Here is a 27,690-nt window from a genome sequence, read left to right as displayed (position 1 = left end):
AGGTTTTCCCGAGGGGCTACAATATGGGATTCTTAAAAAAAGGAGTGTATAGGTTTTTAAAGGGTCGGCAACGCGCATGTGTTGCATCTCTGGTGTTGCAGGCAAAAAAATATTGCCTTTATATGAGTGATTTATGGATGTGAAAATGAAAAATTCTACGGCTAAATTGGCTGTTCTTGTTCGTGACAAAACTGAAAGTAGCAGCAAAGTGTTTGAGGAAAAGATGGATAATATCCTGTCTCTTTCGTATATCTTTTTTTAAACCGGGGATAAAATATACAGGTTGTTAATTTAAGTCACCTGCAATAATTTACGTGGTGAATATATAGGTTATACTGAGCAACTTTTGCTATGGACCAACTCCAGAATCGCAAAAAAAAGTTTGACTGTTTCATAGATTTTGGCTGGCATATTTTCTACGGGAGAGTCAATTGTTTTTCACGATTTGACCTATATATTCACCCCGTAAATTATTGCAGGTGACTAAAAAAACATCCTGTATAATGATGTTACATATGTAGGTATTTCTATGTATGTGTAATGTTTAGTACCAGCATATATTTTGAAGTCATTAACTTGACTGTAACTAGTTGTATTGTATGTTTTTAATATAACATGATGTTTCTAAAAATATTATATTTGACTGAATACGCTTGCGTTATATCCCAAACGTTATTTAAATCTTTGCTTACTCAGGGTTTCTGTTGAAAGATGAACAAAACATATATCACCAATGTATTTCTCCGTTGCTTAAGTAGAGAGCAAGTTTCAGAAAGGGATTTTTGTAAATACATTTTTCGCTGGCGAGGATGGGAAGAGCTACTCGTAAGATCGAGCTAGTATGTTTAGACTGTATATTATTATTTGATTATACAGACATTTCGAATTCTGGATTGCTTTACACAAATTTTGTATGTGTACGAACAAATATTAATACAAGCCCTTGACAATGATAATCGTTTGTCTTTATCCGTCATTTTGATATTTGTGTTTGTTAGACATGGGCAAAATTTAACAGAAGTTTACTAAATTTTACGAATAAATAAGTTCAGAGGGTGAATCAACTTTTAGAACAATTAATTTCGTGTCCCTAAACTCCCTAGCAAAGAAAAATGGATTTTTCAAAAACCATGATTTTTAAACTTTTTTGTTTTTGTTTACACGGGCATTATTAGATCCATAAGTATTAATTTAACACGTTAAAATTAACAACTTGATCACATAAAAGTAACATTTTGTACGGTAACGTAGCAGATGTGTTTGTTGTAACTTTTTTATAGTTTAAAGTATAAAGTATAAATTATTAGTTGACCGTATTTGTACCAACATAAAATGCCTACATTTTTAATAAAAACAAGTTGAATGCTTCGACAAATGCCATGTCTTCGGTATAAAATCGAGTGTCACTTGTCATTTATTGCAAATGATGGGATGCATGCGTTAACGCATGCATCTGGGTCGGCTTCGCTGCCCATTATGATCAGAATGCATGCGTGAGATACATTTAAAAAAAGATAAGCTTTATACAAGCTGCTGTGCTTGTATAAAAAAGCAAGTCTGAAATTAACAGTACCTATATCAATATCTGTAAATAATTGTGGTCCATTTGGTCAACGATCTTTAAATAAAAACATCAATTTAAAGTTTACACGAATTAAGTGATAAGTAATGTATGTTACAAAGACAATAAGCGTTTTAATCCCACATATAATAAGCAAAAAGATTCATAATAACTAAAGTAATAAAAAGTCATACAAGATATAGCTGACCAAATTACATATTTTTGTCGAGGCCTTACAACAAAAACCTAATAATCTACCTAATTTATTCTGTTACAGGTAGAAAAACTTACATATAGCTGGTCAAACAAATCTTGTCAGTAGAAAAAGGCGGCAAATTTAAAAAATGTAAGCGCAAAGGGTTGTCGTCCCATAGAAAAGTTTAATTTCGCGCCTTTTTCTACTGACAAGATTTGCTTGACCAACTATCTTGGTATGTAGAATTTAAAAAACTTTAACAAGACTTCTAAAGGAAAACCACATTTTAGTAGGTTTTACTGTTACTTAATTATTTTTTATTGATAATATTTTCTTCAGGATTGCATGGAAGTCGAAGAGTTACTAAGCAGAGAAGGTAAACATACGAAGTGATTCCGTTTTATTGCTCGCGAGTGTAATAATAGCAATAAAATAAAATAAACGTCAAAATTATTAGGTCGAATATTCCTATTGTTTTTATTTGAAGTTATTTAGTAAACAAACTGTTAGCAACAAAGGGGTGTAATTAAATTTCCGCAGTAAGTAAAAAAGAAATCCCACTGGCTCGGAAATGGAGTGCCGCCGGAATCTCCGCCATCAATCTTAAAGCTCTTGAACGTCCAAAGTTTGACGCCACTTCATTACTCTTCAGTACATTATGCTTTACTATGAAATAAGTAACATGCTTACACAATTGTAATTATACTAATTATGTTCAAGCGAAATGTCTTCATATTTGTCAGGGACAGGGATATACTTATCGTTTGAAAAGTTTTTAAAAATATATACACTTGATTGCTTTGCTTTTTTTAACACTACAGTTTCTACAATGTAAGACTAATGAGTATGTAATGAGACTAATGTGTAATGATATTCCACTAAGTATTTTAATGTACCTAATTCCGTAAAGTAACTGAGTAGTAAGTAGTTTTTCAATAGCCAAAATAAAATTCTTAAATAATAACATTTGTGTTCCTGCACAACGTTTTTTATAAATTTTATGCCTAATCAAGTAATCAATGTTGCTACCACATATCACCGGGACTAAATTTAAAGAACGCTGTGATTTTATTTTATATATAAAACAAACAAAATCTCATACGAGAACCAAACGCATACGAAAATACATCACTTCATTGAATCAAGTGTTTTATCAAAAGGAAAGCAGCGAACACGGCATGCGTCAACTTCTTTTTTTGCGTGTCGCATATATATTTCGAGTTTATAATCTGCCAGATAAAAATGCACACGCAAGCAATTTGTTTGGCGAGTGGCCGCCATTATTGAGAACACGCATTGGATGATCATATTTATTATGATGTTTTTGTGTCGTTCAACTCGTTCACAATAAACATATTATTATTAAATCGTTATTGGTGATGTTTCAATAAGTAACGCCTAGTCAATTAGAAAAAAAAATTCAAGAGACACTTGGTAACTTTTATTACATAATATTTAACGGATATTAAAATAATGGTGAATGAGTAAATAGTTTATCTAAAAGATCAGAAGATTTGACATATTCGTACTTTATTTTTACTAAAATAATGTGGCAAACTTTTCGTCGCCGGTTCAGTATCCGTTCGTGCTTTCTATTTGAAAATTTAAAGTATATTTATTATTTCGTTTTAAAGTTAGATGCAAAGCCACATTCAACATTAATGGAGTGAACTCATAGCTTGTTAACGAGCGACACCTATTAAATTTAATGTCATTCATGATCGCTATAACCCGCTCGATCCATTAACAGACCTTGACAAGAATTGGAAACTTGCGAATTTCAGAGTTCCACGGTATTTCCAATACCAAATTCAACGTAAATTACTACGAAAGTCTCAGGGATTTTGGTATTATTGTTAACGATCGCGCCGTTCTGATATCATAAAACTTAAGGAGAGCTATGCTCAGGCCAAATTGTTGTATTTTAAATTGGATTTCCTGCGAGTTTTATTTTAAAGTGTAAAACACAGTCGAACATTTGGAAATGTCGCTAGTTGAAGAGTTGAACTAGCGATATTAAAAAAACCTAAATTCATCAGTTGAAGTAGTTAGGCGGCTAAGGGGGTCAAAATAATCTCCCCACGCTCTTACTTCCTTAACAGTAACGTTGTGTTCAGATAATTTTTAACACCTGGTCAGCTAGGCCGCTTAGTAACTTTGTTGATCGGCATAATCTGAACTGTAAAGTATTGTTATACTTGTACACTTACTTAAAAGTTAACCTTTATAACTTTTAAAACTTTCCTATATTTTATTTTAGGCCAGGAAATGAATGCTCAAAATAAGTTATAGAGGGAAATGCTTGGAACACAATTTTTGACTTCGTAGATTTGTTTGGACTAGTTAGGTTGTGAACATCTCGAAAGTCCCCGTCCGTAACCCTGGTGCCCGGGGAGAGGGATTTGAAAGTTCCATTTTTCGGTTTTTCGATTATATCTCGGAAACTATGCGTCTGAGCGACATGGCCACTTATATAAAATGAAAAGTGATTTAATTTGTTACAAGTTTTATTCAGTCAAGTTTTTCGATAATATATCTTGTATAGTTTTTGAGATATCCGCTCTTATTAGTATGTCTCACAACAGTTTAAATTCGAATATCCGCTCTTGAAGGTTTATTTAGGGCTCTCATTTTTACCTTGATTATCTACATCAGTGAAGCTGCTAAGCCGGGTTTGGTATCGTTTTCGTATAAATCGGGGGTGCTGAATTAGTTTATGGTATCAACATTGACACCATTCCTAAGTAAAAACAAAATTTAAAAAAATGCTGTTTTTAAACTCCTCTTCACGCTTAAACTGCTTGGCTATTTAACTAGTTTCCACAGACCTGCTTACACAATGTATAGCTATGTATGCATATATATACAACCTCAAAGTTATTAACCTCTATAATGTCTTGTTAATCCATGCCGGGGCTTTATTTCGATTTATTCGGAACAAAAGACGACGCATGACCAGGACCACTTTTTCAATTTACAGCACGCAATAATTATTGCGTATAAAATTTATTTCGTTGTAATGATGACAGGTTATTTATTGTTATGTGCAAGTTTGTCATAAAGAGTCGGGGGATGAGTTATTTTTTATTGCATGTCGGCACTGCTACCATTCCCGATGTAATGGATTCGAAGTGGGGTATTCCCAGGTGATTTTCTTCGTATACTTGGGCTAGTTGGGCTTATATCAGGAACGGAAAATCTTGTAATATGAGTGAATTGTCTTCAATAAGCAACTTCCATGGAATCATCCGCGAGTTCAAGTTGTAAAATTAAAACTAATTTTATCGACTATTAAATACCGGAAAACAAGATTAAGGTAACAGCTCTTTTACTGGTAAAGTAACAAACAAGTCGGGATCTTTACAACTTAAAGGTACCATTCGGATTCGGACTACACTTGATTACTGCTGCAATATAGCGCACCGCAAATCATTATCGATTTTGACATTTGCAGCAGCAATGTCGCGCCGCATTACTGCAGCAGTAATGCTGGTGTATCCTACTAAGTCTACCTACTCTACAGAAATTACCTTCCATTTACCTTCAAACTCAAGTTTTGTTAATATTTATATTTTAACTCGTCATAGTGCAACTGGTATAAACGGTTGCGTTCTCACACTTTTCCTATAGGGTCCATCTTGTAGTATCTTAGTAGTTGGTAGTAGTAGGTTGGTCTTGTATACCTACTAGTAGATTACCCCCAGGTTCTTACATTTATATTATATATAACCTATTCATGAGCGGAGAATAACCCTCGCAAGAACTCCAGTGATCGTATCAATGCAATGCGTGGTATGTTAAGTTTGTTTTATCTTTATCGCCGTGTCGGTAACATCGCAGTTAATGCTCCGTTGCCCTAAACAGGAGGTGGAGGAACGCGTCACATTTCACGGTAGTTTCCTTAATATTTTGCTCTTTCTGACTACTTTGTCGGTAAATTCGGGGTTGATGCTCCATTGCCATAAACATGAGCAAAGGAACGCGTCACATTTCACGGTAGTATATTTGAGATAACTGCGTAAGTACCTCATTTATTCGTCAATTTCACAATGTTTTGGTGTTTCTGACTACCTTGTCGGTAATATCGCAGTTTATGATACATTGCCCTAAGTAGGAGGTGGATGAACTAGTTTCGTAAAGTAAATAAATTTCTCACGAATCCAACTGATAAAAAACCTTTCATAAAACTCCAAACAATGTTGGAATGGAAACATTCGGTCACAATGGCAAAAACCACTCAAACTTATTCTAAGTAAGATAATACTGGAGTAATAAGTTACAAAATATCGCAGTTGTAACATCATTAATCGGCTAAATAAAAGCCAACAATTGTACAACTTTAGTTCTTAATGCGCTGTGTCAAAAAAACTATCCCGTGTTTTCAATTTTTTCGCCGTTAACAGAAAAGTTTTCACGAAAAGAGCATCAAATGAAAGTTTTATGTGTCTCCGTTTGGCCGTGATCCAGAGGACAGTGCGTGATCTGAAATGCCCGGAATTGCCTATTCATGCTTTTCCCACATATGCCCAACTTTGCACTAGTTCACAAAAAAGTTTTGAGTAGCCTTTGAACGGTTTGGCTCGCGCCTTTTTGTTGACGACGAATCCGTTTGCCACCATCACTTACCCGCTAGACCGAGCATATCAGATGACTCACGTTTATCACGCATAGGCGCTATTACACAAATACATACAATATTAAGTTGATTCCACACAACCTGCCGAATAGAGAAAGAATTTGAACAAACTTTGAGTTCCAAAGATAGATATGATGACGTTGCAAGCGTATGTCCACTATTTTCATTAATTGTCATTTAAGTGGACATTGTGGCGGTCACGTCAAACCCTGCCATATTGATACGAGTATACGCATTACAGTCTCGGTTGTAAAAAAAAATGACGCAGGAACCAATTAAATTAACGACATCGACTGATCGCTGCTTAATAGGTACTCTACAAGTATAATAACGCCTATTTATTCTGAGAACCACATTTCCTATGTAGTCCCTAATACTGAATCTAACATATGTAATCTATGGTTTACAACTAATAGAAAATTCAACAAACGTATTTCCATCAGTTTTCGTATGAGGTTTTCTTTTTTGGTTCGATTTAAATATGTGCGCTGCATATGATCTTATGTAAATGTAGGATTTAAATTCCCAGATGAGAAGTTCAAGCTTTGCTGTTTCCGTTTTCGTGTATGAAACACGAGGGAATTAAATTGTGTTAGGGTTGAAAATAAAAGGAGTTCGGATAAAGCCATTCACTATTACATAAGACTCAGGAAAGTCTGGAAGCAATAAGGTATAGTATAAAAATGGTAATGCTGCAAAAGGGATAGAAGAACTGTTATGCAGAACAAGGCATTTTTACCCGACTACTCAAAGGGTTATGATTTTAAACGGAGGTTAATAATATATGTATGGAGGTGTTTGTAACGCATGATTCGTTTTTATGACGAGGGTGACAAAGGTTACGTTTTTCAGTAACTTCGAAAGAGGTGACTTTTTCTGAAAATACCTTAAGTTTAGTTACCAGTTAGAAAATCAGCGTCAGAAGAACAAACATTTGGGTAGTTACATACTTTCATCAGCCCTACACGCAGAAATGCCTGAAGTAGCCCAGATATTTTCGTTAAAATGAAACATTCCGGCCGTCTAGCGGCTTATTGTGTCCATCCACATAAACTAGATCTTAGGGCAAATGTCGTTTACGACTTTATTTAAAAGTCTATAATATAAATGCAGGCTTTTTAGGCGTAAGCGACAACAGTTTTACGGTTACTTTTTAAAGAAAGAGACAATTTAGCAAGAATTCGTAGCACCGGTAACAAAGCTAATTATCTCTCTCGTAATAATGCATTTCTCGTCGCTTGTCACCGCCATCTTTCAACTGCCGCGACGAAAGATTTTTTGTTGCCCTTTATTGTTTTGAAAGTGTAACCATCCATGTATTTTTAACTATATATGTCAAAACAGTAACACTATACTAACTTTAAAGTGAGATTTTCTCACGTTGTCCGCTGATAGAATATGGATAAAAGGTTAAATCATTCAAGTTGAAGTTTTTTCTTTAAACAGAAGTGGCACTTATATCTATAGAGTGACTTCGGAAACATAATCGAAAGTAACAAGACGTAAAAAATAATAATAATAAATTGTTTCGTTATTATAAGTTTCCGAGAACGGTTAAATATCGCAGATATTTAAATTATTTTTCAAATTGTTAATGTTTAAGGTACCTAACCTTAAACATTAACAATTCGAAAAATAATTTAACTTAGGGAATTCCTCATGAAATTAGTATTTTTTTCAGGGGTCGGAAACCGGTATTTGCTCCATACAAAAATACCGGTATTATTACGTTCTTTTTCATTCTTTTGTTTATAATTTCATTTTTAATGGGACGTTTTAATAATGCAAAATTGTTTCCTAAATACATGATTCAGTCCTACGTAATGAGCATAAACAAATTCAAAATATTGGACTATTTCGGGGTTTAAAAAAAATACCGGTTCCGAGCCCTGATTTTTTTACAATGTGGGAAAAATATTTTTTCCCCTCACTAGCTCGGAAAGTTGTCGTTTATCCTTCAATACAAGCGGGGAAAAACGCGTTTTATCCACTAGTGGGGAAAGTAATTTGACCTTGGATGGAGCGTGTTTAAGTAGCTTGACAGATAACAAAACGTAAAACGCTCATGATAATGGTTCGTTCGATATTAATTATCATTAAATAAATGGTTTGAGAATCTAATAAAAAATACCAAATTTAGCTTTATTTAATGATTTTAAGTCATAAACCTTAAAATTCCATAAGAAACGTTTGTTTTTTTTATAATGATGTTAAATATAATTCTGAACGCACAAGTTGAGTCGATGCAATTTCAAAACGCATCGTTGACATTTCATACATCAGAAATCTCAACATTGTCAACAATTTTTTTACTTAAAACCTTTTCTCACCGACTCGCGTAAAAATACACAACTTCCAGAGTTTTCTGTTATAATATCGTAAAGAAATGAGTGATTCCAGTGATGAAGATGATCTAACGCCTGTGGATGTTGCACTTTCCTCGATATAGTGAGGTGAAAAGTTTTGTGTTACACACGGGCGCAAATGTATTTTACTTCTCGTGTGTTGAAACACTCGCTACGCTCAGGATTCTAACTTAGAACCACTCGCTTCGCTCGTGGTTTACCTATAGTATCCTTTCGCTTGCTCGTGTTTCAATTCTACACTCGCGGGTAAAATACAACTTTGCACCCTTGTATAACAAATAACTATTTTAACTGGAAGTACTGTGTTGTATATAATAATCGACACAGCTATTTGCGCTATATCCTACTTAATAAAACACCCATTGTGGTATTTTATAGTCGATAACTGTTAAAATAATATACGTTGCAGTAACATTTCGTTATTCTAATCAAACTGATTGCACGCTTGTCTTTAATAGACGGTGCCCGCATGAGCTAAACAGAAACGAGTTTCACAAACTACTTGGTACTAAAACTCGAATTGTTTCCGTTTATTTTCTCATAAATTTGCAATGTCGGCTATCGAATAATAACAAATTACCAATAACGGTGCCAATCCGGATGTTTTGACAATTTTTTTTGCTTGGGCCTCCGGCCTGGTAAATAATAACAATTAAAATCGGGCTTTGGTCTCGGGATAATCGGGGGTCGGGGAGTAGAAGTATGGTTTTAATTTGCAGTAGAGACGTTTATTACCGCGCATGTTTAATTGTTATATTTTAATTATGGTTTAAGTGAACAGTCTTTTTACGTGATTCCGTATGAAATAAAAATAGTAAGTGGGTCAAAATTATTTTCGTTGTCTTGTTTTTTGTCCTCAAAAATGTGACGGAGTGGATCTTTTTGTATGAGATGAAATTTTTCGAACCTCTAGCGAGTCTAGCGGATTTCGGTAACGTTTTTTATTAAGTTTGAATTACGTAGTAATGCTATGAAGTATGTGCGTATGTACGCAGCGGAAATGAGAATGTTGAGATGGATGTGTGGAGTGACGAGGAAGGATCGGATTAAGAATGAGTATATTAGGGGAAGTTTGAAAGTAGCACCAGTAACGGAGAAGATAAGAAGTAGTAGGTTAGCGTGGTATGGGCATGTGATGAGGAGGGATGAATGCCATATAGGCAAAAGAATGTTAGGGATGAATGTTGATGGACGGAGAGCGTATGGTAGACCCAAAAAGCGATGGATGGATTGTGTAAAAGAGGATATGAGAAAGAAAGGAGTGAGTGCTGAGGTGACGAAAGATAGAGGAGAATGGAAGAGAAAAACATGTTGTGCCGACCCCACATAACGTGGGATAAGGGTAGGAAGAAGAGAGAATTACGTAGTAATGCTATGAAGTATGTGCGTATGTACAAAACACGTTTGTATAATAGGTAGATCCTTGATTTATCACGTAGAGTCAATATGTAGGTATATTGTATAAGTATTAACTGGTCGGTTTTGGCTTGCAATATAAGATTGCTATATTCTGATGTGTTCTCAATACGAATGCGAAAATCGACGAGACGTGATTTAAAGATTACATGTATCGTCGAAAGTTAGTTCCTTAATTGGTATTGGTATACGACTCGCGACGGTAAACGAGCCAATATACAAAATGATTTATATGTACGCTTTTTGTGTTTGGTTTATTTTACATAAAACATAGGTACAAAATATTTAGGCCACCTTCCATACGGGAAACAAAGAGTAACGAGGACGGTATTCTTTTATCGTAATTCGATAGTCAAAACTCACAAAATAAATCAAACCTGTAGTTAGAGTGTAACTCTTAAAAACCTCATTTATTACTATTGAATCGATCTAAGACAAGAACTTGGTAAGTATTAGGTTAGTTTTTTCTTGTACTTAGTCCTGGTTATGCTTGCCAGTTAGTATTATTTTGGCCGGCGATCATTTTTATACACTACACGCTACATTATTTGAAGAGCTTTTTTGGGCTTGTAGGGCGACGTAATTTTTTTTTCTCATGAGTAAAGTTCAACACTGGCCTCCTACACAAAAGTAAGACTAATTTGTACTGGAAAGGTTCAGTTGTAGAAATACTAGTGACCTTTACCTACAATTAAGATTGGTACGCGCTCGGTTAACTTTCCAAGGACCAATTTCTCTACATGGGTATAAGGGGCACGTATCGGACTTATTACTTAGACCCCATTGCCTAAACTGAACTTGACTTGAAATACAAGGTGCCTTTGATTTTGGGGCTGTAATTTCAAGGAGTAATTACAGTTTTTTACTCCCGACGCAAAAAGACGGGTGTTACAAGTTTACCCGCTATGTGTGTCTGTCTGAAACACCGTAGCTCTTAAACGGGTAAACCGATTTGGATGCGTTTTTTTATTTGGAAGCAGGTTTTCTGGCACTGGTCCTTAAACTTGTTTTATCAAAATTGGTTCATCCATCTATTTCATTGCGTTGTTTTTTTAACTAATGTGTTAAGTTACCTATTACTTTCATGATGTGGATCAAAAATTGTTTCGTGATAATCGTCGTTACTGGGTGCGAAAAATAACTATAACGTTGCAGACCAAAAATAGTCAAGTCTTTAAGTTCCGATTCACTGATTAGTTTATGGCAAATTAGCACATGGCGTTGGCCATGCCAGAGGATATCACCATCAGTACGTCGTTATTGTCTTCACACATTACTTACTAGTTTGTATAAAACATTTAGCTGTAAGAAGCAAATAACCTTTATGTTTATCTCTTGAATTACTTGATTCAGTACTTAATATAAATTTATAGGTTTATGTAGAAACGAACGTCCTGTATACAAACTTTGGAATGTTTTATATCAATATTTATGAAAATTAGTTTCAAATCAATTCTGATCCTTCTCAAGGTTTGTAGAGTTTTGCTCATGTAGAGCTTTTAAGGTACCTAGGTAGTTAGTTAGTTACATTTCTTGTTGACTTTATAAAATTAAAAATATATGTTTTGTTAAAATAATATTTATGCGATAAACGTTTATAAATAGATTGGTTATGATTCCAGTAAGGTAAGTAAATACTACTTTACTGCATAATTAAGGTTTCAAATAAGTAGCATAAATTGACTGCTCTCTGAACAACTTAACACAGGGTGACATTTATGGCACTGCATTAATTTTAATATAAGTATGTTTCAAAATTATTTTTACGTTATACGATACCTCAATATTGACATTTTTATCAATGTCCTGTAAAAAGATTAAAATTCTGTTTATGCTCAGCCCACATTTTAATTTTTGAGCGCTCTCCAAAATTTCATCCTGTATAAGTTGTTTTTTAAGTGTACCTAAGGAGTACTCGGACTGATCAACCTATGAAGAGGCAAAAACGCCGCAAGGGCTTACTTAGGGCCGGTGACTAATAGTAAGACCAGCATACGACAAAATAGGTGAAGTGAACGGCAAGTCTCCAAACACGTGCTCGGTCGTGATTCTATACGAGACACGACCGGGCCATGGCCATATGTGAACTTACACAATAACACTTTTCACGTTAAAATAACACTTGGGTTCAAAATTGGGGGTTTCAATTAGTTTGAAGTTAGTTCGGAAAGTTCGAATCCGCGCGGTGCAAGCGGGCGCGCGACCGTTTTGACTTCGTGTGGAGCTTACACTGATTTTTTGTTGGAGGCATCGCCGCACGGCTTGCTCGGTGCTCCACATTCGACCGGTGTAGACCCTGTGTTCTCATTGCTCGGCGAGCGCAAGCGAACCAGTTTAGCTAGCCTTTACCCCCTTGAAATCAGCGCCTAATCTAAGAGCGGATTTAAACTAGTTCTTTTGAGCATGGGACTTGCTAAGCTTTGAAATAACACATGTATCCCTGAGTGCCAAGTGGCAGTTATAATTGTACCCCTCGATCTATAGCAACTACATGTAATCAGAGATCATAAGTAAACTGGTGCAGTGATAGTTCGCTCATCGGTAATAACAGTAGGTACACCGGACTATTATCCGACTTGATATCATGTATTAACTTTATATGAAACACTTGACGCCTAGGTAACCACTACAACCAACTGTATAGCCGCACCTACATACGTGTTACACTATTAAGTTGGTGTTGCTATTTCGTAACGTATTGCCAATATTAGAGCTTATTGGTTCTGATATGCTTGTTTATTTTTTGTAGTTTATTGGCGTTGCCAAGCAGATCATTTTTAATAAATTTTATTTAAAAAGTTCCATGACCTTCAGTAGTTTACAGTATTAACGTATTAGGGTTGTGAAATATCCCGAGTAAAATAGTTGCTCGAAGACACTGGAAGTCTATTTTTAAGTAATAAGTACATTAGTAATAATCTTACATACACATGAGTGCTTAATTAGCATGTAAATTATATTTCAGATGCACTTATTTTATTTTCATTTATGTAGACACTGCAATATGCAAAAGAACGTTGCATAATTATGTACAACAACGTATAGTGCTAGCGGTACGTCAAAAAACGCTGCAAATTGTGTTAAAAGCATGAAAATCGGTACAATTGATTTTTAGGCTATTTTAATCAATTTGACCCATAGCACCAAAAACAGGAAAGGAGTTACGTCATCTTTTTTTTTGTATGGTAAAAAAAATGTTTAGAAACCTGTCGTGTGCGGTATTAAATGCAAGGGCTTTTGAGTCGATTCTAAAAATATATCACATCATTTTATTTCAGTCATTTTTTTAATTAGAATACAAATAATTTAAAAACATACCAAGTTTTTGCCTCTCCAGATACGATACTGTTCAAAAGTTTTTTGTAAAATGTACCTCAAATTATACCTAATGTCCTCATATCTAACCCTAAGAAAGCAATTTTAAAAATATTTACGTTTAGTTTTTTTTTTTATTACATTACAAAGTGTGATCTATCAATTAAATATTTAAAAAAATCACAAAATTGATTCATGACGGTTTTTTCAGAAAGTCGCTTATATCTCAGCATCTTTTTATAAGTCGTAGTAAAAATTGTCTATGTAAGAATTAACTGAAAAAATATCTCGGGAGGGAGGTATTATCACACTTTTTAATAATGAAAAATTAAATTAAAAAAAAAACAATGTAAATATTTTCAAAATTTATGTCTTGGGGATAGATACCAGGATATTAGGTATTGAACGGTATTGTATGTGGAGGAGCCCAAACTTGGTTTGTTTTGAAAATTATTTTTATCCTAATTTTTAAAAACTGACTGAAATGTAATAATATAACATATTTTTATAATCGGCTTATCATTTAATACCACACACAATAGGTTTCTGAACAAAAATCTTTTTTTCCCACACAAAAAAAAAAGATGTCATAATCTTTTTTTGGTGATACAGGTCAAATTGATTTAAATGGCCTAAATCCATCGTACCATTTTTCATACTTTTAACACCATTTGCAGCATTGTACTGAATTTCGGGGTGTACCGCTAGGACTAGTATACACATCAAAAGCTTTATATCATCAACTTAGAAAACTCGTCTTAAAATGTAAGATTAGAAGGTATACATAGATATAAGGAAGGTATAAAAAAGTTGTCATTTATCTTCGAATAAATTTATTTGAAATGATTTTATTTTGATATAATTATCTAGATAAGAAATTATCTAAATAACGCCCAACTCTGGGCTAGTTACAATTATTTTATATGTCAGATAGTCTGAAGTTGAATAAGTTCATTTATATTTCTCCATTTATTTTAATTTGACTTCCTAATCATATGACAAATACGACGCCGAGCGCGCGTGAAAATTAAATTAAAGTATTGATGCTGCCATTAATCAGTGGTCACTAGCGCTTTTATAATTAGGTGGATCTTTAAAGAAATTATTTCTCCGAAGCGCAGAAGAAATAAACATTCGATTTGTAAAACTCATCTCGAATAGAAACTGCAAGATAGCAGTAAAGAAAAATGATTAAGAAGATAGTGGACGACCGCTTCACCACATAAACATAAAGTTCCCATTTTCCTCCTTGGATTAACATTATTAACCATCGCTATTGCCTCTTCGTTTGACTTTTTTTCGATTTTTTGATTATTTTAAGAGTGAGGAGCAAACACCAAATTCCAAAAAAAAACTCGTAACATATTAAATACTAGTGACCCGTCCCAGCTTCGCACGGGTGCAATGCTGATGTATTATACATATAAACCTTCCTCCTAAATCACTATCTATTAAATAAACCGCATCAAAATCCGTTGCGTAGCGTTAGGGGCTACCTGAGGTTTTCATCGATTTTTGACAAGTTTTGAATCGTATCTCCTACTTTTGCACTACATATAGAATTATAAGACAAGCGGCTATCGGTTCTTCAATCTTTTATTTCCATTTTTGTCTACCGGATTGTGAAAAAAATTAATACTTATTTATTTATGATTGTTTTAAACATTGTCTAAAAAAACACTTTTTTCGTATCTCGATTGCTGTGAAAGATCTTACTTATACGAAATCTACATATTTGGGTTCGTCTTAGACGTCTCTAAGGTTTTAATTAAAAAAAAAATTAACACAAAAGTTATGGCCAGAAAACCAGTTTTTTGGCCTAAAATTGTTCAACTCTGACGCCAAATATTTCGAAAACAATGAACTTTTAAGTAAATATGGGATACTATATTGCTAAAATCCGTTGCTGTTAATATGATAAGCTACAAAAAACATTAGAAAACTAAGGGATTCATACCGAAGGTCATTGGGGCATGGGATCCCCTTAAAGATCTAAGCTTACATAGGGACAGACAGATAGCAGGAAAATAAAGTTGCTTTGTTTTATACTATGTAGTGAAGAACAAGTACAGTGCGTTTCGGATCATGTATAATGGAGGGTATCGTACCTTAATAACACAAAAACCCATACACACAAAAGAACAAATGCGTAGTTTTAGTGCCAGTTGCACCTTCGCACTTGACAGACTGATCAACGTCACCCGGCGCGCCGCGGCGGTTTACTATAAAACTCGAAACAATAAAATTTTGCAAACTCTTTAACGATGACAAACAGTTTTTTGCAACCGATCCTTAATATCGTCGTTAATGCTCAACCGATCATGTGCAAAATAATTTCACTTTTAGTTAGGTACATGTACAGTGAGGTTTGTTTCCAAAGTTGCGACTAAAACTATTGTAACGTCATCAACTCATCATGGCATATAAACGCCTGTTGTGTTTTTATTGTGACAGTTTGTCAAACATGTAACGCTACGGAAGCTTACCAACATATTTCAGAATTAAGAGACAAACAATAATGGACTTTATTACTATGATATATAAGCATTCTGTCGTAGCACATAATTATTTGAGCATCTAGAAATGGAATAATAAATCTTCTGTGAGTCCGATGTTAAAACAATAAATAGCTGAATGAGTAGTGAAAATAATATCCACAATGTTTATAAGATTTACTGCGTTTACATTCTTAATAATATGTTTGTATGAATTACTTTTGTTATTATTTCTATGGTAATTTTACTCATAATATTTTTTCAAACTGCTGTCAGTTTAGGAAATATAACAGAATTATTTTATGGCGTCTTTGAGGCAACCAAAAATTATTTTCTGGTATTAGAGGAAGAGAAAGAAAATATTAGTTCATATTTTCTGAATGTAATATTTCTTTTCTTGCTTAAAATAGATTTTTACGTTGAGTTTTATTTGCACAGGGAAAACCTAGGTAAGGAGAAAATCAGTAGACAGGCCATAATTTATACTATAGGCCTTGAAGTAGTCTGGGCTTGAGGTCCATTATTTTATTACCTACATTATTTTATCTATGATTAATGCTCAAGATTAGCTTTATCAGCATTTAGCCTCTGATTTATTTAAGGGAATCTTTATAGGACTGAAAGCAATTTAGATAAACGTGATGGAGACTAACTGTGGTTGAGTGATTGATTTTATGTTTTCTTCAATATGAGTTAAACTTCCATTTGTCCTTTGAACAATATTTTATTTCAGGCATTTGTATATTTAAATCTTTCAATAAATCAAGCAAAAGAAAACAGTTTATAACAGAAAAACGTAACACACGTCGAAGTACAATTATCGAAATCAGAAGATTCAAACCTTGTTAGCGTAGTTCCGCTTACTGAAAAACAACCCTGTACCCCTTTAAAGTTTTGAGGAAAAAAGCTATTGGTTTCTTTCATAGGTGTCTGCGCCCCTCTTGTCGCTTCGCGAGGCGCGTCCCGGTTGGGAACACCTTGCCAGAATAGCGGTCATAAATAGTTGCCATCTTTAATCTTAATGCTCAGCATTAGAGGTGACAAACATGTTGTCAACGATCGGTATCTGACTGTCAAGCGTAAGAAAGCTTTACTTACGTTTATTCCTAGGTACCTATTTTTAGAATCCAAAAGTAGCGCCGCGTTTCTTGCTCAATTTATAAACTCCCAATTCATCATCTAATTTGTTAATTGGCTCCTCTAATTGTAACCGGATAACACCAAACGTCATTCATGTAAAAATACTGACGGGCGGACAGACGGACGTTCTTCCAATTTCAAAGGTAAATAATTAATTTAGATACATCCGTTGTTGCCAATTTTCACTTGTTTTGTAAACATCTAAAATTAAATCAGATTACCGAGATAACATTGTAAAGGAATTACTTTTGCTGACGTCTACTGTCACTGAATGACAATCTGACAAGTGAACTTATTCGATTCGTTATAGTAATGTCTACTTTTACACTTACATATATTCCATATAGCCATGTCATGACCTGTATTTTTTTTTATAAAACAGGCCCCGATACTTAAGAAAGCTGCTGAATGACAATCTGACAAGTGAACTTATTCGATTCGTTATAGTAATGTCTACTTTTACACTTACATATATTCCATATAGCCATGACATGACCTGTAATTTTTTTTTTAAACAGGCCCCGATACTTAATCAACGACAACAGTTTGAAAAAGAAAATTTTGATGTATTAATTCTTATTTTCGATACAAGTATATATTCATTTAATACCGGACCTACGTATATAAGCCCGTTTTAAAAATGGCGAAAAGGAACAATGAACGTATTTTTATTATAACAATAAGAAAAAGAATCAGAGCTAATTTAATTACGTAGTAAAAGACAGAATAACAATTCGCAACCAAACGCAGCGCCGGAAGGTATGCAAATAAAAAGTTAATCTACAAAACTGTCGCGGTCGACTATTTGTAAGCAAGTTACTGCTCCCAAATCATAGTAAAACTTATCAGTACAGTACGACTACTTAGTTTTTTCATTACAAACCATAGGTAACATAGCGTCAGGTGACAACCAAAACTCATTAATTACCACCGCAAGTTCATAGCCATAGTGAACCATATGAATACCAAAATAAGATCGATTTTTTTTTATTAGTAAGTTTCGGTGGTCACGATAGTAAGTATCTTGTTTTTGTCAAAATAAGTTTGTTACTTTGTGATTGAAGGAAATCACAAGATTTGTGGTTGAAGGAAAATACGTAGAATCCGTGTTGGTTATTATTATATACCTAATTTTGATATTACTTACACTTACTGCAAAGGTTAAAGGTGTTGTGATGTGCTACTTGCTTACCTGAAAAAAGAAACGATTTTCATGTTATACATACATATCAAATAATAATAGAAAAACAACCAATTAATTTTATTAAGTCCAGCAAGCTAGAATTGTGTTCTAATAGAATAAAACGCAATAAAATACACGGAAATTGCTCAATCACGGATCCGGGGATCCGTACATGTTAAAAGATAAATTTATAATAAGATGTATAATTAAATGTCATCTTCATATTCAAATAAAAATAATATATAAATAACCGAGAAAACAAAAACAGATCAAATAGATGATGGAGAGATGAGCTAGTTCCCTAGCTTCGACAGATACTGGTGGAAAACAGCACAGAATAGGAAAGAATGGGAAAACTGGGGGAGGCCTTTTCCGCACACGCGACATGCAAATAAATGCATATAGAAAATTGTAATTTAATATAATTTTAAAATAAGCATGAAATAAAGGCTACTATTACTGCTATAAATAACAACATGTAAATCAAAACATGCTTTAATTAAAACACTTTTCATGACGACGCGACAGAAATTTTGATTACTAGAGAGAAGTTTCCTTCGAAATTGTCATAGGGCAATAATTTAACTTCTAAACGGCACAATTTTCCGTATCAAAACAGTTTTTTTTATAATTTCTCTAAGCGGTGGCGAGTTGGTGACCATAAGTAGGTTAGTCAATTCAAAATAAGTACTAAACTATTCAACAATCGTACTGGTTTAACAATTCGTATTGTTTTAGTAATATCTACTGTGCCTGAAGGGTGTAAGGTGGGTGAATTACTCGGGATGCTTCGAACCGTGACGTTTGTCCGGGTGGTTCGGGCTACGAATTCTCTCTTTGACCTTGTTGCTGGTTGTGACTGTAATCTGAAGTGGATTTCAGGTATCAAAGATTTACCCGCTAGTTTACGTTACTGGCAAGAACTCGGAGGCCCTCTCCGGCGGAGGGTCAGATTTGAAAAAGCGGGCAATATTTTATAAAATCAAGTTGAAAATCGGTGAGGGTACGAGAAGACTCCACGTATGAATATCTTAGTATCTAAATATGTAATTGGTTTTATTTTGTTTCCGGTGTCACACTTTCAACATTAATGAAAATTCCGAGACCGAGAGGACTAAATATACCGTAAATCTCTGGATCTAATTGCAAGATATAGGGGCGTCTTATCATTTCTTATCCATTTCTTTTCATGTCACGGCACTATCTCAATCTGTTTAAAATGAAAATACCTATTTTTCTTTTCATTCATGGTTGCAGATGAAGTTATCTACTACTTACTGAGTGTAGCTTACAGCAAACTGCATAATAACCGGCTAGGTATGTTTGTCTATTTTAATTACCTCCAGTGATGTCCTAGACCCGACAAACGTCGCTGGCCTGTAGAGACAAGATGTTAGATTTGCATAATGAATACTGTATGGAGATTTTAGAGGGAGATATTTACAAGTAGTGGATAACTGCGGGTGTGTGATGGACGCGGATACCGACGACGTGGTAATAAAAGGATAAAACGGCCGCCTCATTCTATCGGGCTGTGTCGAAAAGAAGAACGTTTGTAGGTACTAGCATTTCGTTATCACGTAAATTTTTTAACCTTACCTTTTTCATCATATACCCGCTGGTTGAAACTATGATAATATTTTAGGTACCAAACAATAAAGATTTGCTATCCGGATAAAAAAGTCGGCACCTTCACCTAGTTGACATAGTGTCATTTGGTCATTTGGTAAAAAGGCAGATTCATGTCTATTTACTTAAGTTTTTAGATTAGGTCTGTTCCTAATTGGACATAATCTTGCAAACGTGTGGGTTGGTTCCCTTTTGCAGAACTACGTCCAATTAGAGGCATGAAATTTAACCCTAAATATAAAAATATGAATGATGAAATTGATGGATGTACATTTAATTGTTAAAGGTCAAAATTACAAGAAGAATCCATAAATTTTCATTTGGCCAAATTTACGACTCGAATCAGCATGATTCCACTTAATTTCCACCATGTCACAGCAGCAATCACAACCACTTATATTTCGGGAGCTCGTATTTCGCATGTGTCTTTACTCAAAATTAAACTTTATTAAAATGGAACAAAGTCTTGTTTTCAACTAAAGGTTATCGGGATACGAGTTTGTGAAGGTTATAAGAGGCAATTATGTTGTCAAGTGAAGCGAAAATCAAGAGGCCGCGATAAGGCGCGTGGATGAAATTTGAGGCATCTTGATTGTTGTGCCAATCACTTACCGAACACTTACCCAAATGAACCTGTACAATACTCTCTCTGTTAATTTTTTATGACTAAGGATCATGCTTATCTTATAGGTGACCTATATGTGAATGGCTTCTAGTTATTGTCCATCCACTTTTCTACTGTCTTTTTTCTTACATTATGGGGTCAAAATGCGCTTGGATTCGCTGATGCATCGCGCACAAGGTGTTAATTAATCGTGTAATACAAAATGAAATGACTAATTTTCTAGAAGTTTTCACAAAAAAGACGCGTTTTGATACTACTTGTCGTTTGACTGGCCCGTGCTCTTATTGCAATGAGAATGGCAACTGGGCGCGTAGCCAACGTGCCAATTGTTAACGCTCCGTAGCGTATCGTAGTCATCTCTATCACTCTTTCCCACTAGTGCGACAGTGACAGTAGCGTTTCGTTCGCTACGGAGCGTTAACGATTGCACGTTGGCTACGCAACCTGTTATAGCGCGACAGTGATGGTTTCAGGCTTAATGCGTCTCTTAAGCGATCCCTCGTCGCCAATTACAGCTTAAACTTGAGCAGTCAATAATAATCGAAGTCCAGTTTTCCGGTTACAGACAATTCTACGGTGAGAAATTGCAAAAGTATTCCAAGTAAACGAACCTAACATCGTTCAGTTAAACTTTAACTGTTAAAGGAAGTTCATGACAAGAGAGTTATAAAGTAACTTTTACGACTAGGACCGAATTTCAGCTAAGCTAAATATCTGAGCTAAACCTAGCTTAGATTGTAAGTTAAAACTTTGTTCATTCTAATCGTGTTCAATATAAATATTAAATCATTTTACGGTTTAGACTCACTTGTTTTAGTCACTCGCGCGACATGTTTCGGAGAGCCTAGGTCTCCTTTCTCAAGCACTAATAGTGCGAGCAGCGTTCACGACGACCATGTGTTGCGTACTGCCGCTGCCGCGCGCCGCGTCGCTCGCTGCGCGCGCGCCGAGAAAACCGGTTGGGGGAGGTCTTGCGCTATCGTTGTAGGCGGGCACAGTGGTGTGTTTGGGTTTGGGTCACCTAACATTTGTAGCGCCACACAGCACGAACTATACGTGTTCAATATACTTATATAAAATTAATAATGTTATATTTCAGCGAATACAAACTGCCTAAAGTCATAAAACAAAACCAGCCACTCGTACTTAGCAGCTTACAACAGCAAAAAAATAATGCTACCATTTCTAAATTCTCCTTCGACAGCGAATTTCAATAGCTATCCGATGCCTATAACAATACCGTAAAAGAAATTGTACGTTTTGAGGATGAGTAAATTACATCGAGTTGCAATAATAATAATAGTTTTGCGATGTGCGCACAGAATTTAAACTCGTTTTGGCTCTCAGCACGCGTCTCCGAACTTTCGTACACTTACTCTTCAAAACTCATATCTAATATATTTATACAATTGCAAAAACACTCTTCTTGTATAGCGTATAAAGTTATTTTTTCTAATAACCTAACAGAAGCAGAAGAGTATGAAAAACTAGATGGCATTTTTATTAAAGTGACGAGACACGAATCGCGCAAATCTCTTTCAAATGTTTGTGTCATTTGGGATGATGGTGGCTTGAAGGCTTTTTGAGTGCTTGTAATATAATATTAAAGTAACTCTGATATTAAAACTAATCGCTTGTTGGAGATCATTTGTTTTACTATCGAATTACGTCCATAACACTGAAGTACCTATACGTGAGTAAATGTACCTAAACATTTATTTTTAGGGTTCTGTACCCCAAAAGGAAAAAAAAACGGCAGAAACTTAAGATAACGGGCGAAAATTGGCCATCTTATTTACCGATAAACTTATAAGATGGTAAGAAAATTGATTTGTAAAAATTTAGTGATGTATTTTAGGTACGGAACCCTTATGTTAGGGCGTTGGTTAAAATTTTACAACGAAAATTGATGCGCCTGCCAACTGTACATAATCCTAGTACAGTACGTAAAAATAACTTAAATGTCAACCTGCAACGATGAAAACAGTATAAATGCTTTCAAACGGAATGGAAGCACATTTTGTTATTGTGAAATGCACGTCACACACAGACAGCGGAGCTCAATTAATTCCGATTTTTTGTCGCCACTGTTTGTCGAGATAAACGATTTGATTCCGGCTTAGCGGACGCAAGCGAGTCTGCTTAAACTGACTTTTATTAATGAGGTTGGTTTAAAATGCGAGTGAGGAAGAGTGCGATTAATACTCTCGGGACAATTGGATCCATTGCGCAGATTAACGGAGAGCTGTGTCCATTGTGTGCAGGCTCCTGGTGTGCTGGAGTTTAACGTCCAGTAACTTAGTTTGTTAAGCCCGATATGTTTTTATTTTTAACAAAATAGAACTTGTGTTCATATATGAACATCTTGTCACATTAGATTGGAGAAGGCTGTTTGTAAATGAGGCTGTTGAAAAATATGGATCTCTTTACTTGGTAATAGGTATTTGTTATATTTTTACATTGTCTTAATCGAAATATTAAAAACAAATGTGAGATGTTTAAAGTTTAAATACCCTCCAGAACGCCTGTATGTTTAAGTTTGCCTCATAAAATATAATTATAGGGTATCCAAACTATCCAATAATTATTATAGCTCTACACCTTTAGTGCCAAGCGCGTAAGCGTAATGAGGGAATAACATTTTATTCAACATATTCGTAGATCACCTTTCCTTATAAAGGGGGACACATTCTTTGTACTTGTCCCCATACCATAGACTTTTGTGGTATAGGTAGATATGTAGGTATAATCCAACGAGGCGTTGCCAGTTGTTGTCGTGAGATGTGGGTGTTAGTTTGCACTTTTCCATTGCAATCCCATTTTCTGCGTTGTGTATGGAATCTTAAACGCGGTTGTTACAAGCACGGCGGCACAGATAAGCTATAAACGTATTGAGATTGAGCGGCTATTAACGTCAATGTAATCTAACTAAAATAAAGCTGTTACACGTGTCGAATTTTAAACATAAATAATTGCGTTTACCTTATTGAATTTAATCGTATGGCATTATACAGTAGGTAACAGACACATAGAAATCATAAATCTAACTCGAGTGAATTAATCCACTTCTGAGCTTTGTCGTTTAGTTTTATCAGGTCTTCCGGGAGGTCTGCAGTATATTGGGCATTGTTGGAAAAAAATGGAAAATATTGCTCCTCGGCACCACAGTATAAGGCAGGCGACTCTACCAGCCGCAACGATATTTGAATATGGCACAGTGACTGTGGCCGGTGTGCAATCTATTTACCTAATTGAACGTACCAAACTAATAATTAGTTAAGTTGAAATATATTTGCCATATTAGCACTGAATAAATATATAATAGTACGAAGTACCAAAAAATTCTCTCGCCTAATCTTGACGTATGTTTATTTGTTTGTTAAGACTAGGCGAATCGATTTTGGTAAATAAGTACTTAGTTACATTAATTAATACAAGACTTTTTAAGTAGGTATGTATGATTGAAATTGATTGAAATACTGTTAAGTCTGTGTTAAGTTTTAATGCGAATGCAAAGCTATGACGTGCGGTTCGCGTTAAATCTAACTCTAGTTGGGGGGGCGCATATAGTGGCGGTGGTACAATGTAAAATGCGGATTAAGCAGCGCTTAACATTAATGTAAACTCGTCTCTTACATTTTACCGGTAGATTATAAATTTAAGTACCTAACACATTAAACGAAATACCTCATTGCGTGTGTGTCATCAATATTGCGAATGTTTCATAACAAGATTAATTATCCCCGTCCATTTATGTATGTGGTATGTCACGTTTTCGATGCTCTGGGGAATTATGGCAGGATGCATAAGCAATATTTCAAAATATTCTTTAGCTTTTTAATTAAAAATATCTGGTCAAACCCATGATCGCTAACGGATCATGTCATAACGAGCTGTCCAACATGATCAACGTGTAAGAGAGCGCAACCTATTAGATATTTCAGTTGCATCCCCATGGACGCGCGTGTAACCATTTGCATGGCGAACATAGCGTGATTATGGTGTAGGTTACAGAATAGCCATTGCTTTGTAAGCATACCTATTACATATTAGTTCATCTAAATTTAATGTATTAGCCAACGAAAACTACCTTTTTCATTTGTGGCTCTCCGGTCAGTCCTAAGATATCCATCATTAACTTTTGAAATAAAGAATTAAGCTCGGAAAACAGTTCGGTAACTACGCATACTTAACTTTTATCGCAATGTCTCGTTCCTAATAACCCTCCCAAAACCTGCAATCAGAGTCAATATACGAAAATTGCACATAGAGGAATGGCAAAACCAATTTTCCCTTGTGGCAAGTATTAGTTTTCAAGAAAAAACAATGTGCAGAACAAAGGTCTGCAATCACAATATCAACAATGAAATCACTTGATTAGAACCAACTTATTAAAGTTTGGGAGTTTTTCGTTTGGCAAACAGTTCGGTATCGTCACTATTAGATTAAAGAAAAGTTTGGAAAAATACATTCAAGATTATTGTGGGGGTTATTTTTAAGCATACATTGCATACCTACAAGAGAAGAATAACGAAAATATATAACTTAATCGGTAGGTACTTAACGCAATTAGGTCGTAGGACGAGATAAAGTTAAAAGAATAAAAAAATAGTCTTTTGTTTGTCAGTCGGGTAAAAATCGCATGTTACTTACCGATATGTTAACACCAATGGCCGTTTATTAAGACCGAAGTCAAACACGTGGTACGATACTTATGTGATATAAGTCATTCGCCTGGTAACGGTAAGCGTGCAAAACGTGTAGGTATAACTCACTTGGAAAAAGAAAAAAAGGAATTATTTTCGCACAAAAAAAGGAGGCCGAGTCACAGTGGGACTCAGAACCATAAATATAGGGGGACGTTTATAAGGTCCTAATTTTTAACCGACTTCAAAATAGAAAGATTTTCTCAATTTTAATGTAGGTATGATTTTTGACAACGCTTTATCGTTTATTTTTGAGCGACAATTAAAAATCATTATATTTCAGTCGTGAGCAATCTGACTGGTACAAAAAGTCATTAAAATATGATTGTCTGAGACAGACAGGCGCGTTAGTTAAGTTTAGTAATCGTGGAGATTCAAATCGTGTCATATTTCGAGGTTATGGTCGCCAGTAGCCAGTGCCCATTTAGATGTTATCGCCGTGATAGTCGATGGTCGCCTTCAGAAACCGACATGTAAAGTGGCGCTAAGCAACCAAGAATATACGCGCATTATTGTAATGTACAGTCGAGTACAACCATGGACTGAACCAACTTTTTAACCTATTACAGTTAGATTATATATAAAATTTAAGTTAAATTATATAGGTATATAATATCGATATAATATACGAATAAATAACATAAAACAGTATTTTTTTTTACTTTACGTACCTACGCAAACCTAGGCAACCTATTTGCAATTTGTGAATGTTATTTATTTCTTATCACAAATAAATAACAGATGAGGGTGTATATTTCTTATAATGTATCTCTTACTATCTAGGGGACATCGGTTCAGAAACTCTTAACAATAAAGTCGCGTCAAGATCATTTTAAACACCTCGCCCGCTTAGCAACTTCTGCTGCTGACTGTACTGTAATTTTTAATCCATGTTATACAATACCTAATATGTGAAAGAAAAAGTATAAAGGAAATAATACTCAACACTTGATATCTGCCATTTTCATGATTTTTCCAGTTATCGTGTTATTATTAAATTTCCTAAAGCCACTTGTGTTTCAAATACAATTAGGTACAGTCTTTATCTCAAAGGCTATCTCAATATCAGGACATAATTGAACCAGCACAGTAGCACCAGCTCGGTTTACACGAGTGTAGTTACAGTTAGTGGTTGCCATTAGAACTAATATAGAGAGCTTAGAGTGCTCACTCCGTACTACGGAGTGACTTCCGTATGTACATGGCTTTCTTACTTATTTTAATTATAAATTGTACGTAAAATCGCTTAAGAGTCCCCAGCCAGCTCGGCCGAATTTTACTGTCCCATACAAACGAAGTTTCGTTCTCATTTTAAAACTAAGTGTTGGGTTGTAACAAAGATAGATATAACTCCGTAATAGATGGATACAGTCTAAGGAAAAAACGTGCCTCGAAAATCAAGAAAATTTGATTCTCGATCAGAGGGCGCTACTAGCTTTGGCCTACTGTCGTATAGATGGCGTTGACGGTTTCGTTTGTTATTTAACAATTTTAACGCATATCAGTGAAAGAACATGGGTCAAAATCATAAAAATAATTAATGCAAATAAAAAAAATCATTTATCCACATTTTATCGTATTCCATTTTACATTATTACGTACCGTATTACATTTTTTCGTATTTTTATACATCTTCATTTTTAGTTTTAAAGTGTGTCGATACATGGCAGTGAATTTACTGTGGTTACAAAATCTACTATGACAGTACCGCTCTATCTTAATATATCCTCTTTGGTTGTAATGAAACTTTGCACACAAAATGACATGAGGTATATCTAGGTCTGTAATTAGTTTATATAGCTCTAGTATATAAAACAAACGAAATAGAGCAAAAACAAGTTTTGTGTGAAAAACAATATCGCTGTTTTATTTACTATGGTATTTGAAGCTACATAAACTAATTACAGACCTAGATATACTTTATCCCATTGTAAGTACAAAGTTTCAGAGCTTCAGCTAGTCGTTTTAAAATGAAAGCGTAACTACCTACGTTTTGTATAGGAAACCGAGCTTGCCGGGGACTTTAAACTTACCGCGAAGTTAGTTAATATGTATGGTATTAGTAGGTACGAGGTTTGTTACAATGGGTATATTTAAGGACAAGTAAAAAAAATACACGGAAAAGTACTTGCATTTTACCAGGCACGAGCAAAGAAACGTTATTAAGCCTTTTACATTCATCTTCTCTGACGCCAAAATACTTAAAAGGAAATTAAAATATGAAATAAATAAATAATAATAAATAAATATTATAGGATATTCTTACACATATTGACTAAGTCCCACGGTAAGTCCAAAGAGGCTTGTGTCATGGGTACTCAGACAACGATATATATATAATAATATAGGTAATATATAAATACTTAAATACATAGAAAACACCCATGACTCAGGAACAAATATCTGTGCTCATAATTGCCCT

General features: G+C 34.7%; 1 protein-coding gene across 3 annotated transcripts in view; it reads right to left on the bottom strand.

Annotated features, from left to right (window-relative positions):
• Positions 1-27,690, bottom strand: part of LOC134744551 (monocarboxylate transporter 10-like) — a 202,557-nt gene that overhangs the window by 85,427 nt on the left and 89,440 nt on the right. The window contains exon 1 of one of the 3 annotated variants that reach the window (XM_063678382.1): positions 12,268-12,415. The exons of 1 other annotated variant lie outside the window; for it this stretch is intronic. The gene's annotated coding sequence lies outside the window, so the exon portion shown is untranslated. Of the gene's footprint in view, positions 1-12,267; positions 12,416-27,690 lie in introns of those variants that run through there. One more of the 3 variants, XM_063678381.1, reaches the window with a different exon arrangement.

This window comes from Cydia strobilella, chromosome 10 (assembly GCF_947568885.1).
Source record: "Cydia strobilella chromosome 10, ilCydStro3.1, whole genome shotgun sequence".
Taxonomy (NCBI): Eukaryota; Metazoa; Arthropoda; class Insecta; order Lepidoptera; family Tortricidae; genus Cydia; species Cydia strobilella.
This window is presented reverse-complemented; position numbering and strand designations above follow the sequence as displayed.